The sequence below is a fragment of the Penaeus chinensis genome, unplaced genomic scaffold (assembly GCF_019202785.1).
Source record: "Penaeus chinensis breed Huanghai No. 1 unplaced genomic scaffold, ASM1920278v2 CTG_5226, whole genome shotgun sequence".
NCBI lineage: Eukaryota > Metazoa > Arthropoda > Malacostraca > Decapoda > Penaeidae > Penaeus > Penaeus chinensis.
This window is the reverse complement of record NW_025918329.1, coordinates 5717-12164: the sequence shown is the minus strand read 5'-3', so window position 1 is coordinate 12164 and position 6448 is coordinate 5717. Positions and strand designations below refer to the sequence as shown.

The following is a 6448-nucleotide window of genomic DNA, read 5'->3' as shown; positions in this document are numbered from 1 at the left end:
AAATATAATACAGTTATATATATATATATATAATATATATTATATATATTTATATATATATTAATATATTAATTTAAATATAGATATATAGTTAAAAGTAATTCTATAAATATGTATAGTTAAAAAGTAATATTACAAACATGTATTTTTAAAATATAATATAGATATATATAGTTAAAAAGTAATTCTATAAATATATACAGTTAAAAAGTAATACTACAAACATGTTTTTTAAAATATAATATAGATATATATAGTTAAAAAGTAATTCTACAAACATATATATAGTTAAAAAGTAATACTACAAACATGTATTTTTAAAATATAATATAGATATATAGTTAAAAAGTAATTCTATAAATATATATAGTTAAAAAGTAATACTACAAACATGTATTTTTAAAATATATATATAGATATATTATATAGTTAAAAAGTAATTCTACAAACATATAGAGTTAAAAAGTAAAAGTAATACTATAAACATATATTGTTAAAAATGCTTTTTCAAATGTCAGTTTCTCATTTGCAGACAAAAGAAAATATTCTTAAAATAATAATATATATATATATATATATAGTATATAATTAAAAATATAATACTACAAACATATATAGAGTTAAAATACAATAAAGGAGAATATAATGTTGAGTTTTTTTATTTTCCCTTTACAAACAAGAAAATATAATATATATTAATATGATAAAGGAGAGTAACATGTTAATGCTTTTTCAAATTTCATTTTTCCCTTTTCAGACAGAGGGAAACATTTTTGAATTATATTAATCAATTCGCTCATTTTTGGTCTTTTGTTGATATTTTCATTTCTGGCACGTTGCAACCATTCTTTACAGAGATGATTTTCCGAAGAGAATCGACATTGTACCCCTTCATACTTAACCAATATAAAATACATTCTACATTATACGCCATTCCATAGGTCATACTTTTTGATTCACATATTTCTCCCCTTAGTAATTCAGGAGGTGATTGGGGATATTTCTTAAAGTCTGCCTCGTCTATATCGAAAGCGTCATCTGCATATTTGGTACCTACAAATGTCATAAGTCCCATATCAATCAAGTACGGTTGCCCAGTATTTATGTCTATAGCAAAATTATCTGGTTTAATATCTAAATATATGATCTGTTGATTGTTCAATCTCGTTAAAATGTTTATCATCTCAGCCATAACATAAGGTAATTGTTTCACAAGTCTGCGAGTACAGGTATCCAACAGATTATCCACGCTCTTTGTATACATGAAAGATTGACTGTGTTTCTCTGCAATACATTGCAGGAAAGTTCGATTGGCATACTTGATCCCCCCATGAAGAAGATAGTTTAAAGATAATCCCATAAAGGGCATTTCATAACAAAATGCCTCTGGATAAACATGATATATGGGTACAGTTCCTCTCACTTTTTTACTATTAATCCAAAAAATAACTCACTTAAAAAATGTTGTATATTTGTAATTTTCTGTAAAAATTTTATTACGGTATCCCTTTTACTTATATAATATACACCGGGACCAATCTTATATATTTTATTAGACTGATCAGAACTGGCTAGTTCGTTCACTTTTGACAATAACGATATTGACCTTTCTTTTATTTTTTCTATTGACTCATAATCTAAATCCAATTTCTGATATAAATTACAAACGTCTGTTAGAGTATCTTCTCTTCCAGTATTTATGACCATGTCACGAATAAGTGTACAATTATATAATGGCGGCAGTGGTGGTGCCTTTTGGGAAGATAGTGTCGGTACCGCTATCGTTATACCAACAGGCCAAAATTCTTGATTAATGGTGGTTAACCTTTTCTTTGTTGGTGATCGGATATATTTTTTTGATTTTCCTTTCTCTATTATATTGAGATGACTCAACGCTTGGTCAAGCGATCGTCCATATATATATGTTTTGTACTATTGAACTTATAACATTTGGTACTTGTTTTACAGTGGAATTTTCAGACCATTTTTTTCCATTCCAGAGATCTTCCTCAACATATGTACAATATATTGGAGGGTTGTAGACTACCGATCTCTTAGTTCTTTTCCTTTCCCTCGCTGTAAATAAAAAAACATCATTTATTTGGATTTCCTATTACTACCTACACCACTATATATAGTTTTAATACAAAATAATATAAATTTTATTCAAATACAATATAAATGAATATATATATATATTATACATATATATACATGCTATTATTTTATAATAAAATGTCTTATGCTAATAATGTAACATTAGTTTCATCTATTATTCACTTGTCATCATTACAATTATCCGTACCACTATATATTATTCACAACACTATATATAATATATATATATATATATATATATAATAATATAATATATTTATGCTCTTATATTATATATATATATATAATATATAGGAAGAATATATATGTTCTTATTTTATTGATTCCATTTCATTATTAGTTTCATCCATTCTTCACTTATCATCCTTATTATTATCATTATCCATACCACTATATACTACCCATACCACTATATAATATATATATTTTATAATATATATATATATTCTTATTATATTCGAATATAATATATAGAAAGAATATATATGCTCTCATTCCATTTCATTATTAGTTTCATCTATTCGTCACATGTCATCATTATAATTTGTTTGGAATCATTCTTATTATTATCCATACCACTATATATATATATTATATATATATTGTGCTCCTATTCTATTTAAATATAATATAAAGGAAGAATGTACATGCTCTTAATTTATTCATTCCATTTCATTATTAGTTTCATCTACTTTTTGCTTCTTATTATCATCATTGATATTCCTAATATTGGTATGTTTCGATCTCTTCATCTTTCTTTTAATACATTTCTTGTTACTAGTATTATCACCACAGCCACTGTCACTGTCACTGCTACTTGTGCTACTATTGCTAATACTGTTGTCACTATCGTTACTAACATCGCTACCACTACTGCTGTCACTACTGAAACTGTTGCTATCACTACTAACTGCTGCTACCACAATTCCTATTATTCTTATTCATATTTTGTATATTCTTGGTATACTCTTCTAGATGTGCTAATGGTCTTTTCTCTTTATCCTTTTTAAATATACCATCTAAAAACTTTTCATTCCAATCATCTTTATCTTGTGATTTATATTCAACTCCATTTATATCTAGTTTATTAGTATTGTGGTAGTGGTGATGGCTGTCGTCATTTTGGTTTTGTTTCAGCTCTATGGGGTTATCGGACATTTGCCCCGAATGACTATCGTTACCTGTTTTATCATCTCGTGTAAAATTTCTTACTAATTTTGGTTTACGATAGCTATTTTGATCACTTTCTTTATATGATTTCTTTTTCTTATACCTTTTTATTTTTTCACCATGTTTCTCACTTGATTTATTCTTTTCTTTGCTATTTGTATTTTTCTTATTCTGATCGACTTTACAGTCTGTCATCATAGCTTCTTGTCTTTCACTCGACTCATTCTTTTCTTTGCTGTAAGAAGTCTTGTTCTGATCGACTTTACAGTCTGTCATCATAGCTTCTTGTCTTTCACTCGACTCATTCTTTTCTTTGCTGTAAGAAGTCTTGTTCTGATCGACTTTACAGTCTGTCATCATAGCTTCTTGTCTTTCACTCAACTCTTTTTCTTTGCTGTTTATATTTTTTTTACTGTAAGAAGTCTTGCTCTGATCGATTTTAGGGTCGGTCAAGACTTCTTGTCTTTCATTCGACTCATTCCTTTTTTTCTTGCTGTAAGAATAGGTTTCGCTCTGTTTGTATTTTCTAGAATCTCCCGCTGCTTTATCAACGACCCCCACATCTTCATCATTTATAAACGAAAAAGTTTCTTCTCTATTATAACAATCTTTCATTTTTTTCCACTCTTGCTCCACGTAGTCATCCAGTTCATTATCCAAATCTTTCGTCTCTGCATCATTTGGGTTAATTTTACATATTTTACTATTTTTGTCATTTTTTTCAAACGATTGACCATCATTGATGGATGACACATCTACATTCTTTATATCTTCAATGTTGTCACCTTTCGTTACAATTGATGACTTTATACCATCAATCGATAATACTTTTTCTTTGCTCACCAACAATGATTGGTTATTGTTACATTTTATCACCATCGACAATGGTGATTTTGTTCCCTTGTTATCATAATCTATATATGATAATAATGCAGAATTGCTTGTATTATCTAGTTCACTATATAACTGACTATCGTCATCGTCATCAACCTGTTTTACTTTATTACTATCACTCTTATCGTCTTTCTCGTTAACATTAACATTCCTTCTATTAGTGTAACATGACTCGGTCTTTTCCATTTCACTATATTGTTCAACTATATTTTTCAATATGTTAACTATATTCTTGACATTCATAGTATCATTGGAAGATTTTTTGTTAAGCAAACAAGAACAAATCTGCTGTTGCAGTTGCTGTTGCTGTTGCCGTTGCTGTTGCTGCTGTTGCTGTTGCTGTTGCTGCTGTTGCTGCTGCTGCTGCTGCTGTTGCTGTTGCTCTTGCTCTTCTTCATATTGACGGTATTCCATATCCTTCTTGTATCTATTTATTGCCATATCGTATGGCTCTTGGTCATGTTGAATGTAGCGTTGCGAGTGATGGTGAACCGGATTTTTATGATATGGATAATGTAACTGAGATGGATACTGATGTTGTCGTATCTTATTGTGATATTGGTGATGAGATCTCATTGGATATCCCTTAAATTTTCTATTGTGGAATTGTTGGTGTCTATTATCAGATCTCTGATATTCGTAATATTGGGACATATTATCTTGCTTATTATACATTGAATTATCTCGTCTTTTATCATAGACCCCCGATTTATAATGTGAATGTCTCGGATCATCAGCATGTATATAATGAGAAGAATATGTCGGAGGATGAACGGTTATTTGCTGCATTTCATTGGTTGAATGAATAGGAAATAATTTGGAACTATTCGTTTCAAAACTACTAGTCGCAACTTTTTTATGATTACCATAATCATCTCCAATTTCTTCATCATTAGTGCGACGGAGACCGTGTCCACTCATGTTGTGATACTCTCTAAAAAAAATTAAAATATATTGTCAGGAACTCTAATCTCTTATCTTATAATAGAAGATTAAAAAAAATTAAAATATATTGTCAGGAACTCTAATCTCTTATCTTATAATAGAAAATATCAACATAGTATAAATATAATACCATAAATCTTACATTTCAATCCAATGATGTTTAATTCTATGCAAACTAGCTGTATATACACAGATATATCAACTACCTCTAATATATTCTCAGTAGATCTGACTGCTTATATCTTGCTCTTTTCAGTTCACACTCCCCGTCCTAAAGATATATTCTTGCTCTTTTCAGTTCACTACTCCCCGTCCTAAAGATATATTATATAAAGTATATATATATATATATATATATATATTCCTTATAAATATATATACATATATAAAAAGAAAATAGGAGATAAATTATAGACATATAAAAGATTAGATTTATATATTATCTTGATTTTATATATATGTATTATTAATATGATAAAAACACAAATAATCTTTAGAACCAACATTTTAATTCATTGGCTTTTCTCTCACAAAGTGCAATCAGTTGTACTTTTGAAATGTTGTCACCCTCGAGAATATCGTTATCGAGGCTAGCTGTTATAAAAATTGATTTCTTTTGTGGACTTTTTAATTTGCACCGAAATTCTGTATCAATACCAAAAGTTATTGCATGCAGATTATTGAAAGTATCAGATTCACCACCCCCGCCCACAATGAGTCTTCCATTATTTTTCATATAATGTGATTTTTCAATAGCTAAAATTAAATTTTTAAAAAAATCTACTTTATCATCAGTATGACTTACATAATTGTGATGAGCTAAAAGACCGGTAAAAGCATAAAAATTTATCATGAGAATTGACCCCTGGTGCCATTTTGTGACATCTTTCAATTGCATTTCTCCTGAAATATATCCAAATCGTTGTCTCACCCTGTCGACTAACTTTTTTCTTTTGGTACACATATTACAGTCACAGCTGTGATCACATATACCCTGACGTTGACAATATCTTTCCCAAGCGAGTTGTTTCCTTGAGAGATACCAGCAGGGCCTCCACATATAGGTGGAAAAGAAGATGGTCGTGCGTTCACGATCATATGTTTAATATTAGAAATAGGTTGTCCGTTCTTACAAAAGGACCAAAAATCAGTTGCTGTCGGTAAAAAAATAAACGGATGACATCCACTATGTTCGAGCATAAATGTTATATTGTCATTAAAATATTTTGTTAGCTGTTCATCTGTTAACTGTTCATCTGTTGGTTCTGATGCTTGGTATTGAGGCTCTTGTTGTCGTCGTCGTCGTTTACCCAGAGCCAAG

General features: G+C 29.1%; 1 pseudogene; it reads right to left on the bottom strand.

The window, feature by feature from the left end:
- Positions 1–695: 695 nt before the first annotated feature.
- LOC125024806 lies at positions 696–6225 on the bottom strand (annotated as a pseudogene).
- Positions 6226–6448: the final 223 nt, after the last annotated feature.